Source organism: Ranitomeya imitator, chromosome 1, assembly GCF_032444005.1.
Source record: "Ranitomeya imitator isolate aRanImi1 chromosome 1, aRanImi1.pri, whole genome shotgun sequence".
NCBI classification, from domain to species: Eukaryota; Metazoa; Chordata; class Amphibia; order Anura; family Dendrobatidae; genus Ranitomeya; species Ranitomeya imitator.
In genome coordinates, this window is record NC_091282.1 from 165,423,896 (window position 1) to 165,438,437 (window position 14,542).

Here is a 14,542-nt window from a genome sequence, read left to right on the forward strand (position 1 = left end):
ATCCTGTGACGCAACAGGATCGCTTCCTTCACGCTGGGTGAAGTCTAACCCACGTGTGTATACTTATGAGTACCGCCATATAGTCCATCATTACTTGGCAGCAGGTTCCATCTCTGCACGGTGGACCCCGGGCTGCGAACGCACCATACTCTATCTCTCATTATTTGGTGCGTTCCGCTAGCCCTAACAGCTTGTTATGAGTTCTATATACTCCAATTTACTTTACAAACATCTGATTGTTTATATACTGCAGCCATCCTGAATATGCAGGTATGCAGTGTACAGCATGGGTAAACTGCCACCTGAGCCTTTAATTAGATAAGTAAGATTTAAAATCAACCTGTCATGTAAAATAACACTTTTAATCTGCAGATATGGGGTTAATCTGCAGGTTAATATCATTCTAACACCATGCGGCACCCGCACTGAGAGCCCCACTGCCGAGTGTGAAAACACCTCTGGGGTGGGCAATTGTCACTTCGTTTGTAGAATTATTACGGTAATCGAAAAGTGTATTTTCTAAAATATGGAATATTTTCTTCTATTCTGGCACCTTAGGGGCTCTGCTCTTGTAATCTGCAAACAAAAAATTTGGGCTCCAAAAGCTAAATAACACTTTCTTCTTCTAAACCGTGCTGTGTGGTCAAACAGTAGTTTCCAATTACATATGGGGTGTCACCTCAATAGGATGAAATTGCATAACAAATTGTGGGCTCCATTTTCACTTATTATTCTTTGTGTAAATTAAAAATTTGCATATAATAAAAAAGTACATTTTTACCACTAAAATATATTTAGACATCCCAATATTATAAAATTCTGTGAAGCATCTATTGGTTAGAAATACTCACTATACCCCAAGATGAATTCCTTGAACAGTAAAGTTTCCAGAGGGGGGGTCACTTTTAGTGATTTTTTTTTCCTGTTCTGGCACCTTTGCTAATGCCCCCCACAATCTATTCAAACAAAATCTGTGTTCCAAAAGCCCCATAGCTCTCCTTCCCATCTGATCCCTGCCTTGAGCTCAAACAATAGTATGTAAGTATACACATTTTACAGGAAGTAATATTTTTCTAGAATAAGTTGCAGTATACTCAAAAACGTTTGAGGGAACAGTAACATTTTTTTTATATTACATGGCCCAATACTATACATTTCTGTGAAGAATTTCTTGTGGGGTTTTGTTTACCAAACGGGAAGAATTTATGTAATTAATTTTTGGATCCATTATCTTCTATTACTCCTCGCAAAAATGAAAAAATTGTGGTTAAAGCAATATTTTCGTGAAATTTTTTTTTACATTTTTGAATCCCACGTTTCTTCAATTCCCATGTAGCACCTGAAGGGTTACCAATTTTTCTGACCACAGTTTAGAAAAATTTGAAGGGTTTCTTTTTTAAAATGGTATCACTTTTGGGGGTTTTCCAATGTACAGGCCCTTTAAAGTCAATTCAAAACTGAATAGGTCCATAAAAAATGGGAATTTGTAATTTTCCTTGAAAATAAAATTGCTTTTAAATTTTATCCTAACATGATAACAGGACATTTGAAAAATGATGCTGATGTAAAGTAGACATGTGGGAAATCTTATTTGTTAAAGAGTACCTGTCATAATGAAAATGCAGTCCAACCAGCAGGCACCATCTTTTAGAGCAGGAGGAGCTGAGCTGTTTGATAAATAGTTTTGTTAGAAAAATTACAGGGTTATCATTGAATCCTCTGCTCTTTCTGGGATTTTTTGGTTCAGTGGATGGCCCTATCAGTGACTGTGAGCTTTCTCTGTGTTCACATTTATACAAGGAAGGATGTCAATCACTGGTAGGGCCATCCACTGGACCAAAAATCCCAGAAAGAGCAGAGGATTTAATTAATAAATCACAGGTTATATTGAAACTTTTCTCATAAAACTATTGTCACACTTGGTGAAGGATAAGTAAGTGCACAATAACGGGAAGAAGGAAGTGGAAGCCCAAACACTAGGGAAGTAAGGAGTGGAAACCTCTAAGCACATTTAAATTTACCCTGTCTGCCCTTAACATCCCTACATAGGTTCTGCACTTATCGCCGAACAGGAACCTACTCCGTGCCAGGCCCTGATTAGAGAGAGACAGCGTAGCGCTAGTCAGTCCCAACTACAACTAAAGACAGAAAGGGTAAATGAACAAGGGAAAACTTAGCTTGAAGACCACCAAGATGTCATGCTAGTAATCCTTCAAATGTCTTCTGAGAAGGTACAAAAAGACAGTTAGTCCTTTCAACTAGACCGACACAAGTAAGAGCTAACACCAGCAACATACTGCATACACGGAATGAATATAAACCTTCAGCAAAGCTGTCTAATTAGCAGCAGAAGGAGGAGGTAACCGTTGGGTCCTAAAGGGTGAGTGATATCACTCCACAACAGAGATACAAAAATCAAGAAGGTGCTTGAGCTAATCGCAAAGACCTTCTACAGCCAGATCTAGGATGAGTGTCAGTCACCTCTGACACACCCGTGACAACTATATAGCAATCTACTCTGCTCCCCCTACTCTATAACATGAGGCCTGCAGATTGTACTGTATTTTCATGGTGACAGGTTCCCCTTAACTTAGTTTGAAAATTGAATTTCTTTTAAAAATGTAATCGAATTTCAAATATTTTCATTAAAAAATGCAAAACATATCAACCTAAATTTACCTCTAACATAAAGTACAATGCGTCACGAAAAAAACAGAATCTCTGGGATATATTTAAACATTACAGAATTATTACAGCATAAAGGCGACATATAGTATGTCAGATTTTAAAAATGGGGCTTGGTCATTAAGGGTAAAATTGGCATTGTCACTAAGGGGTTAAAACTCAGAAATGCTTGCACTGCTTTGCTTTTTTAAAGCATTAACAATAACCTGCAAATCATTAATACCGAACAATAAACACAGAACACATTTTAGAATCACGTAGTGATGAAAAGAACGGAACAGAAGTATGAAACGTGTTATTATTTGTGTAGAAATCATCAGCTGGATCCATCTGTTAATGCAATGTACAGTTCATAAGTTACTTCTCACTAGAAGAATGTCTGGTTTGTGAAAGCTGTAACAGGATAGATGGACCTTTGTAATAATTTGAGAGAATATTGGCTGCCGACCTCTACAGCTGTGAAGTGAGTGGGCGTCACTGAGCATAGGCAAAGCTCTGTCTGACAGATTATTACTAAGTGAAAGGTTACATTTCTCTACCAGAGCAATGAAAGCTTCAGACTTCCAGATCGTACGGGAAAGAACAAGTCACTATGGCCTATAATATACAATAGCCTATGCTTCAAAGCAGTTTACGGTTTGTTAATAAAGATTATTGTTCAGAGCTTTTTTGCCATATTTTCTAGTAATTTTTATTTCTGGGAAACAGAGGAACGGAATACAAAATACGGTAGGCAGTTTGGAAGGTGGCCCGGAGCCTAAAGCTTCTAAGGAGATCTTGGTGGAATTAATCAGTCATCATCTTAAAAGTTTTTGATGCTTCAGAATTTCTGCACCATTTCTGCACCTATTATTTTAATTAGGTTTCTTGTGGTTTTTGTTTGAGTTTTCAAAACGTGCGTTTTTAATGCGCATTTCATTCAGTGTTTTTTTGTTTCTTATTGGTGTGTCATGCTTTAAATAAAGCGGCTTTGTTTTTGATACTTCATGGTATATTGCTTTGACAAAACTTTATTGACATACTTAGGATTCACTAAATATGCATGTGCGTTTTTTGCCTAAAGAAATTTCAGCATGTAAATCTAAGGGGAAAATCCGCACTGAAAACTCCACGTTCCCACAAGAGAAATTGACATGTTGCAAATTTGAAACAAGCACCGCAAATGAGTTAATGCTGAGTAAAAAGAAGCAAAGTTGGCATGAAATTTCTATAAATCCCATCCACTTTGTTGAAACGATAAGACGCTGCGTTTTTGATGCAGCAAAAATATGCAGTGTCAAAAACACAAAAACGTGCCAAAAGCACATCGTGGGAAAGTAGCCCAACAGTCACACGCTATGATTGATTAATAGCTGCAGTCTATGGCAGCCATATGCTCATCTCTGTAGCAGGCTTCTTATGTAGTGCATACTCACTAAGCCTGATATTCTATGCTCTGCCGTTGCCTTTTCATCCATGACTGCTTGGTGGTAGCTGTTTTCGGTATATATATTTTAAAGTATCCAATGTCTTTTGCTGCCAGTCTTGCCTTTTCCTCCCTAAAGCAACTGGATCCTTTTTTACTTTTTAGGCATAGAACCTGGCCCCGAAGTGTTAAACAAAATAACAATAACATGAATATGGTCATCTAAGTTAATAAAAAAAATAAGTAAAGTAGTATGCTCAAATAGAGAATGATATATTGAGCTTAATATATCACCTGAAAATTATTTGCATTACTAATGTGGTAAAATATGACTTTGTGGTGATTGCGGCAATAAACCAGGATTTCACTGCACCGTGTGAATAAACCCTTTAGTGGTATAAATAGGAAAGGGATTCTCTCTGAAGACATAAAATGTAATAAATAACTGTTCTTTAGGAAATAAATAAATTAAACATGTAATTGCAACTGAATGTTAATTAGTAGATGTGGCGCAGTCTTGTAATCAAAAGAACAAATCAATCATGAAATTATTCGCTTCTAGGGAAGTAGAATTTCTTTTTGATTTATTTGCCAAAAACAGGCTGTGCTAAAGGGACGTAAAAACGTATTTTCTAACTATTCAAAATAATCTGTGAGCTTGAATACAATGCATTAACCCCCAAATATATAACTTTACCAAAAGCCAAAGGGTCATTGGTCATAAGTAGTGTTGAGCGATACCGTCCGATACTTGAAAGTATCGGTATCGGATAGTATCGGCCGATACCCGAAAAGTATCGGATATCGCCGATACCGATATCCGATACCAATACAAGTCAATGGGACATCAAGTATCGGAAGGTATCCTGATGGATCCCAGGGTCTGAAGGAGAGGAAACTCTCCTTCAGGCCCTGGGATCCATAGTGAGGTGTAAAATAAAGAATTAAAATAAAAAATATTGTTATATTCACCTCTCCGGCGTCCCCTGGAACATCACCGCGAGGAACCGGCGTCCGGCAGGCTTCTTTGTTCAAAATGAGCGCCTTTAGGACCTGCGGAATGACGTTGCGGCTTCTGATTGGTCGCGTGCCGCCCATGTGACCGCCACGCGACCAATCAGAAGCCGCGACGTCATTCCACAGGTCCTAAAGGCGCTCATTCTAGGAATTTATCTGAGGAATGACATCGCGGCTTCTGATTGGTCGCGTGGCGGTCACATGGGCAGCACGCGACCAATCAGAAGCCGCGACGTCATTCCGCAGGTCCTAAAGGCGCTCATTTTGAACAAAGAAGCCTGCCGGACGCCGGTGACTCGCGGTGATGTTCCAGGGGCCGCCGGGGAGGTGAATGTAACAATATTTTTTATTTTAATTCTTTATTTTACACCTCCGATACCGATACCCGATACCACAAAAATATCGGATCTCGGTATCGGAATTCCGATACCGCAAGTATCGGCCGATACCCGATACTTGTGGTATCGGAATGCTCAACACTAGTCATAACAGTACATACAAAGGTTGGTATTATAAATGGAAAAATGATAAGAGAAAAATATATGTTCCACATTTAGATGCACTTCTGAATATAGTATGATGTGCTTACAGCACAATACAATAGAATTACTGTAAATACTAGAATTATTAAAATTATTAATTCCTTCTGAATAGTTCCTCTGTAGGTAAATAATTATAAACAAATAATTCTATTTCCTGATAAAGGCTCATAGAAGAAAGTGAATTTAAGCTGAAAATCCATGTGCTTCAGCTCTAAACATTTTATTTTATAGCTAAAAAAATAAATTAATGAAGTAAAGGGGTATCATACTGGATGTGGTGGGAGCATTGATTTATTTGATGTCACCACCAAATTACAAAATATATATTTTAGAGATATACATTTATAACATCTATCACTTACATTTTTTATATCATTTTACCCAGTTCACAAGTTATATGAGTTATATGGAAAGTACTTTTGCTGCTTTGATGTGTAGCAGAGACATTGTTACAAATTAAGTCAAATAGTATCCACATATGGTACAGAATAAAATACAAGGGAAGCATCTAGACATGCGCAGGGAAGATTACTTAGCGTTCAGCCGAGTCAATTTACTCATTAACGAAGGAAGGCTAGCACACTGAAAACACATAGTTCCCGTGGGTGTCTGCGCACCATATCAAAGTTTCTAATCACACAGTATTACATGTTTAGTTTGCAGCCCCTAGACACGCTGGACCTCTCCTTGTCCAGTAACCGTGGGCGACCGCACGCCAAGTCAATGTCTCTTTCAGTCACAGCTTTACTCACAACTTCTTCATTGGTTTGTGGCCACTAAACATGCTGGCCCTCCTCTGACCAGTTCCTGTGGGTGTTGGTAGCGCTGTGTTAGCTGTGGATGCCAAGCAACTCAGCTCCCATGGCTGCTTGGCTCCGCTCTGTCCTGTGTCACCGCATACCGACAAAGCTTTGCTGAGACTCTTGCTCTCCTCCAAACACCAGCCAGACACTGACTCTTACCCTAACACACCTGACTCTATACTACAGGGCTTTTTAACACAGAAACCTTTGACCTTCAGCCACATGGAAAATCGGGGCTGGAAATGAAACGCACTGCACCACTAACATACTGCAGTCAGTTTCAAAACACACATTCCAGAGCAGATTTTCCCTACATCTGTCTTGGAAAATAGCATGTCCAAGACTAATACCTATTTTTATTATCAGTCTGCATTGCAATCACAGCTAAACCAGTGACTGCCATGCATTCCTATGGCCTTCATATGCCTCCATGCACAACCTTTGGAGAACACACAGCGACCCAAACCTGTGACATCGGTCACTGCTTCACCATTGAAATCACAGCTACACCTGTGACTGCAATACCTCCTCATGACTCCACTACGTATATGTTCACATCCTGGGTAGCACAAACAGACCCCTACCTGTGAAAAGGGGTCACTGCCTCACACTGGACATGGCAATAAAAGCAAACTATCACCTGCCACCTCAAGCCTGAGTAAGTACGAGGTTAAAAACCCTTGATTAAATACAAAAGGTCTGTAGTAAGTATTGGTGGCAGCAGACATTGAATTTTCAGTTTGCTCTGTAAGGTCCTGCTAACCGCTAAATGTATCCATGCCCCGACTTCAAGACGTATACCTCTACTAATCCAAATACACAAGAAAAGTCATCTTCAATAAACTATATAACTAACAAATGAAAGCTTCAGAATTCTGTTTTATGCAGCAATGAAACAAACCCAAAACATTTCATACCTATAAATATGCTGAGTGTCTGTAGATGGAAGAATGAAACATATGCTGAAAAGTGATGCTCTGGGGTTGTTTTGCTTCCTCTGGAACTGGAAACCTGCAGCGTTTGGCAGGAAAAGATGGATTCAATAAAGTTTCAGGATATCCTAAGAGAAAATTTCATGCCTTCTATATGGAAGCATAAACTTGGGCGTCACTGAAACTTCCAATAGAACAATGAATGATCCTAAGTAAAGTCTACAAAGGCTTGGCTTCAAAAGAAGTCCTGGAAGATTTAGGAGTGACAATCACAGTCAACTTAGTTGAACTCCATAGAAAATTTTTGCAGGTGTTAGGTCTGTCAGTAGCTATTTGGTCAGAGTTGACACAAGCCACACCATCTGGCAGATTTCAGAAGAATCCAAACCTTCACCACTTAACCACTGATCTTACAATGGGGACGGCTGGGGAAATGGGGATGATCTTACAATGAGGATGACTGAGCTGCTTTCACTGAAGGGGTGCTGGCCAGAGGAGCGAACCAGAAGATATAGGGTTCATCACATGGAGTCTGAGAAGTCACATCAGTGACAAAATCAGGAGACAAATGGGTGATCAAAGTACAAGCCTAGGTCAGATAACAGGACATACAAAATAGCACACATGGGAACAATAGTATGAGGGAGACCAAGTCTTGCTGAACTAACTAAATATCTATTAGCAGCAGACAGTCTGCTGCGGTCTACATAGAAGGTTGTACCACCCATGGCTCATAGAAGAGAGCTAATTACACACCAGCTCACTGCAGCAAAACACAGGTGGACAAGAAAGGGACAACTAGTATCAGCAATCAAGAACTAAAGTCCTACACTACACACTAAACTCAGGGTCACCTAGAAACTATGACAGTGGTTGCAGCATATATTTAAACTCGGATGTGGCAGGCAGCCTTCAAAGAATTTATCTCTAGTACCAAAACTCAAGAATACTAGTGAACTTTGAGGTAATTACCCATGAGGAATTAGCTAGATTAATTAGATTCCTCAATAAAGGTGCTGAAAATTGGTGCTTGGCTTGGCTTCATTTTGACAGCAGGTCCTAACAGCCAAATGCTTCTCTTCCAAATACAATAAAAAGTCAAGAAGGGGTTGAATAATTCTGAGACTGCAGGAGTTAATAAAAGTGGCATTTTGTGTTTGACTTTAAGAAACCACTTGTTACATTAGTTGTGGTGAGGCATTTAACTTGTACTTGTTTCATTGGTTTATTGCAAACAGCAGAAAAACGGTAAATGTTTATAAACCTAATTTGTAATAAGGGTTGAATAATTTTGATTGCAACTGTATATGAAATTGGAGATGATATTTCTATTTCTCAGCAATTCTTACTAAGCATGACAGGATGTAATGAGAAATGTGAACTTTGAATAACATCCTAGAGCCAGACGTTTTGGAAATTAATTTGAAGTCAACCTGCCTTTAGGACACATTTATCAGAATAATTTAACAAACTAGAATTTCACCTTAGGCGAAAATAATGAACAAACTTCACCATCTATATTCATTGGGCACATGGAAGCATTTAATCTGTTGATTGTCAAGTCAATTGATTTTCGGAAATCTATAACAGTGTTATTGTAGCCATGTTCCATTGCAAAATTCACAAATTTTCTGCTGTTGGCAATTATCTGATCAAACAAAAACTAATCTTTTCTCAAGACAGCCAATATAACAATTGTTTTTTTTCAAATTCAAGAGAAATATGCTACTTTTAATGACTATTACTCTCATCGCTATTCAACATTTTAATGATTATTGAAATCTCACCAAAGATTATCTAAGTTAATGTCAGTTAACTTTGGCAGCCAAACCTAAAGCTTCAAGTACTGGTACTTGTTCTGAGACCAAGCCTTGGACTTTGAAGAGATCATTGTCCTTTTGGAGGTTCCAATGATGCCAAAGGCTCAGCTTCCTCACAAAAGGTATGAAATTTACTTCTGAGATTTACTGTTACTATATTGAATCCATCTTGCCCTTTATGCACTGCAGGTTTCCATGAACAGAGGAAGCAAAATAGCCCCAGAGCATAACTAAACCACCACAATGCTTTACAGTAGTCAGCATATACTTCATTCGTTCTCCATTGATACATAGGCCCCCAAAATTTCAGTTTTCGTTCATTTCTCAGAATCACCAAACTTCTGTGGCTTATTTATATGTTTTAAGTATATTAGAGTTGACTTTGCTTCTGTTTTTTGTCAGTCAGCAGAGGTGTACAAGAGGTGTCAGTCTCAGAAATAGCAACCCTAGTGGATACTGCTCTTCATAACAGCTGTGAGAATTGCCCAACTAGTATCCATGGCTAGGGTAATGTATAGTAGGTATCATAAGACAGTTTGTGGTTATAGGAAATTCTATAATTTGAAAGACAGAATAATATTTCACTAAGTCCACCTCAACCGAATGGCTTGCTGTCTCCCTGATTCCAGGGTTCAGCATGTGGTGGGATGGGTTGATAAATTCCTGCAGGGGGCTGGTGTTGATCCAGCTGTTGTTGTCCAAGTGAAGTGGAGTATGTATGTTAGGCATGATATGAAAGCGAGTTTTACAGATGCAATAGGAGAGGGAGATTATGATGAAATTGAAACCTTGTGGGTGGAATTACAAAGAGAGAATGAAAAACTCAAAAAGAATCTTTCTATAGACCCCCTAAGTCTATAGACCCCCCTGAGAAGTTGTTTGGAGGGTCACCTGCATAATCAGTTAGTGTGGACTGCACAAGCTTCTATAGTAGTGAGTAAGTATGAGATTTTAAAGGGAACCTGTCACCCTGAAAATCGCGGGTGAGGTAAGCCCACCGGCATCAGGGGCTTATCTACAGCATTCTATAATGCTGTGGATAAGCCCCCGATGTTACCTGAAAGAGGAGAATAAGACGTTAGATTATACTCACCCAGGGGCGGTCCTGCTGCTGGTCCGGTCGGATGGGTGTCTCTGGTCCGCTGCGGCGCCTCCCATCTTCATTCCAAGACGTCCTCTTCTGATCTTCAGCCACGGCTCCGGCGCAGGCGTACTTTGTCTGCCCTGTTGAGGGCAGAACAAAGTACTGCAGTGCGCAGGCGCCAGAAAGGTCAAAGAGGCCCGGCACCTGCGCACTGCAGTACTTTGCTCTGCCCTCAACAGGGCAGACAAAATATGCCTGCGCTGGAGTCATAGTGTGAAGACCAGAAGAGGACGTCATCGTAAGAAGATGGGAGGCCCTGGACCGGACCGCGACGCCCATCGGATCAGACCGTCCGCCCAGGTGAGTATTATCTAACCTCTTTTTAGCATCTTTCAGGATACATCCGGGGCTTAATTACAGCATTACAGAATGCTGTAGATATGCCCCTGATGCCGGTGGGCTTAGCTCACCGTCAATTTTGGGGTGACAGGTTCCCTTTAAGAGGGTTAATAATGATAATAAAAGGGCGTTTGGAATACATAAATCTATGGAAACAGCTCTAGCATTTAAAAAAAGGAGTTGAATAGAATTTTCAGAAAAGTAAAAAAATCAGGTAAAGTTGAAAATGAATGGCCTGTAACCAAGGAAAACAATAAATACTCCAAGAAATTCTTGAGATATAAAATGAATCCCCCAAAGAAGCTTTAAGTCCACATTGGTGGCTCCACTGAATGATGGTAATGGGGAGTTGGTCACTGAGGTTCAAGAGAAGGCAGAATTACTAAATGGGTTCTTCAGCTCTGAATTTACCAATGAGGAGACAATGGATGATGTATTCAAACTGCCCTTAATTAGTCATATAATATACTCAGTTGGTTAAATGCATACAGTCATGGCCAAAAGTATTAACATCCCTGCAATTCTGTCAGATAATACTCATTTTCTTCCTGAAAATGATTGCAAACACAAATTCTTTGGTATTATTATCTTCATTTAAATTGTCTTAAATGAAAAAACACAAAAGAGAATGAAGTAAAAAGCAAAACATTGATCATTTCACACAAAACTCCAAAAATGGGCCAGACAAAAGTATTGGCACCCTCAGCCTAATATTTGGTTGCACAACCTTTAGCCAAAATAACTGCGACCAACCGCTTCCGGTAACCATCAATGAGTTTCTTACAATGCTCTGCTGGAATTTTAGACCATTCTTCTTTGGCAAACTGCTCCAGGTCCCTGATATTTGAAGGGTGCCTTCTCCAAACTGCCATTTTTAGATCTCTCCACAGATGTTCTATGGGATTCAGGTCTGGACTCATTGCTGGCCACCTTAGAAGTCTCCAGTGATTTCTCTCAAACCATTTTCTAGTGCTTTTTGAAGTGTGTTTTGGGTCATTATCCTGCTGGAAGACCCATGACCTCTGAGGGAGACCCAGCTTTCTCACACTGGGCCCTACATTATGCTGCAAAATTTGTTGGTAGTCTTCAGACTTCATAATGCCATGCACATGGTCAAGCAGTCCAGTGCCAGAGGCAGCAAAGCAACCCCAAAACATCAGGGAACCTCCGCCATGTTTGACTGTAGGGACCGTGTTCTTTTCTTTGAATGCCTCTTTTTTTCTCCTGTAAACTCTATGTTGATGCCTTTGCCCAAAAAGCTCTACTTTTGTCTCATCTGACCAGAGAACATTCTTCCAAAAGGTTTTAGGCTTTTTCAGGTAAGTTTTGGCAAACTCCAGCCTGGCTTTTTTATGTCTCGGGGTAAGAAGTGGGGTCTTCCTGGGTCTCCTACAATGCAGTCCCTTTTCACTCAGACGCCGACGGATAGTACAGGTTGACACTGTTGTACCCTCGGACTACAGGGCAGCTTGAACTTGTTTGGATGTTAGTCGAGGTTCTTTATCAAACATCCACACAATCTTGCATTGAAATCTCTTGTCAATTTTTATTTTTCGTCCACATCTAGGGAGGTTAGCCACAGTGCCATGGGCTTTAAACTTCTTGATGATACTGCGCACGGTAGACACATGAACATTCAGGTCTTTGGAGATGAATTTGTAGCCTTGAGATTGCTCATGCCTCCTCACAATTTGGTTTCTCAAGTCCTCAGACAGTTCTTTGGTCTTCTTTCTTTTCTCCATGCTAAATGTGGTACACACAAGGACACAGGACAGAGGTTGAGTCAACTTTAATCCATGTCAACTGGCTGCAAGTGTGATTTAGTTATTGCCAACACCTGTTAGATGCCACAGGTAAGCTACAGGTGCTGTTAATTACACAAATTAGAGAAGCATCACATGATTTTTCGAACAGTGCCAATACTTTTGTCCACCCCCTTTTTTATGTTTGGTGTGGAATTATATCCAACTTGGCTTTAGGACAATACTTTTTTGTGTTTTTCATTTAAGACAAATTAAATGAAGATAGTAATACCAATTAATTTGTGTTTGCAATCATTTTCAGGAAGAAAATGAGTATTATTTGACAGAATTGCAGGGGTTTTAATACTTTTGGCCATGACTGTATATAGTACAAGCAAATGTAAAATTAGCAAAATCAATGTCAAAACCAGGAACTGAAGCTTAAGAAAGATCATTTGCATATTTCTTGTGCATTCTCGGTGAAGAGTGAAGAGTCGCCTGAAGTCTGAGGATCTTTGGGTGTAGCTGGATCAAGCTGCTTGGAGGAAATTGTCAAACCAGGAATTGAAGCTCAAGGTAGATAATTTGCATATTACTGGTGCATTTTTGAAGAGTGATGAGTCTGCTTGGAAGAAACTCTCAAACCGCTCATCTGACAGTCCGCTAATCTTTACAGCGATTCTACAGAAATTAGTTTTTATTCAACATAGAGAAGAATACCCATATGGTGTGCTGCAACGTGTGCTATATGTTTATATACTTGCCAGAGGAGAAGACAAACATTATGTGCCAGAAATGTAGAAATGTAAACTTGTGACTCTGTTAGACGAAGAGATGCAAAGTCTTCAGTAGCGAATAGCTACACTGTATCACGGGGTTGCCGCAACAGAGAGAAGCCAGAAGACCACAGCGTCTGATAGCTCCTATTCTTGAGCTGAAAAGAAGCAGTTCACCTTCTTTTAAAATGGTGTTAATTTCTTTTGGCAGAACAGGGGTTAATCGGCCATGTTGGGAGCTCGGGGAGTCTGAGCTCCAAGCTAAGCTCGGTTAGCCACTCCAATCCCCTATATAATCTAGGGTCCTGACTGAAACACATCTTCAGAGCTAGCTTATGCTGCATGGCTTGGAGGAGAGGTGTTATGCTGGTTATATGAGAAGGAGTTTGGAGGAGTTATCTGTGACTATTGTGTGGGTTTGTACATGTTATAATTCCCTTCTCTCCTCTAACTTTGTTTATTTCCCCATCCTCCACTCCCCAGTGCATTCCCCAGTTATATGTGAGTGAAAATTTGTATACCTTGTAATTTCAGTTACCCTTGTTCATGTTGCCTTGTTCGTTGGGTTTGTGTACTGGGGTGCATGGCAGCTCCCGTCTTCCCTGGATGGGAGAAGGAAACAGATAGATAGAGAGCTGATTCAGGAGATGAGGCAAGGGTGGAGGTCCCCCTGGCATCTTCACCTTCAGACATATCCCAGGGAATGAGGCGAGCTAGGGCACTCCATACTGTTAGGGACAGGGAAGGAGCCCCTGGTCCCGGGTCACCCGACAGCTGAGTCATGACATTAGCTCTGACCGTAACCAATTTTTATCCATTATGGATCCTATTACTGTTCAGACAGGGTAACTGCAGCATCTCAGTCTGGAGGTGGCAGATCTATGCACTGTTGTTTTGCAGCACCCTAATACATCTGGTGTCGGAATCATGGCTACCAGGCACACAGTAGTGGAGCCCAAGATCGCTTTGCCTGACAGACTCTCTGGGGGCATGACAAGTTTGTTGTTTTCAGAGAGGCCTGTAAACTGTACTTTCGGTTACTTCCTGTTTCCTCAGGTACAGAGGAGCAACATGTGGGGATACAAATCTAGCTCCTTCAGGGGGACCTTAAGCATGGGCATTTTCTCTCCCGTCTGACCCCCAGTCGCTTCAGACGGTGGGGGAATTTTTTCTGGTGCTACGCCTTATATACCACAACCCCGAGTGTCTCCTTGGCTGAGTCCACACTGCATCATCTTCAGTAAGGAGACTGGCCAGCAAAGGAGTATTACTCTGAATTTCGGTGGTGGGCCGCGGACACTAAGTGGAATGACCCCGCACTTCATTGACAGTTCTGT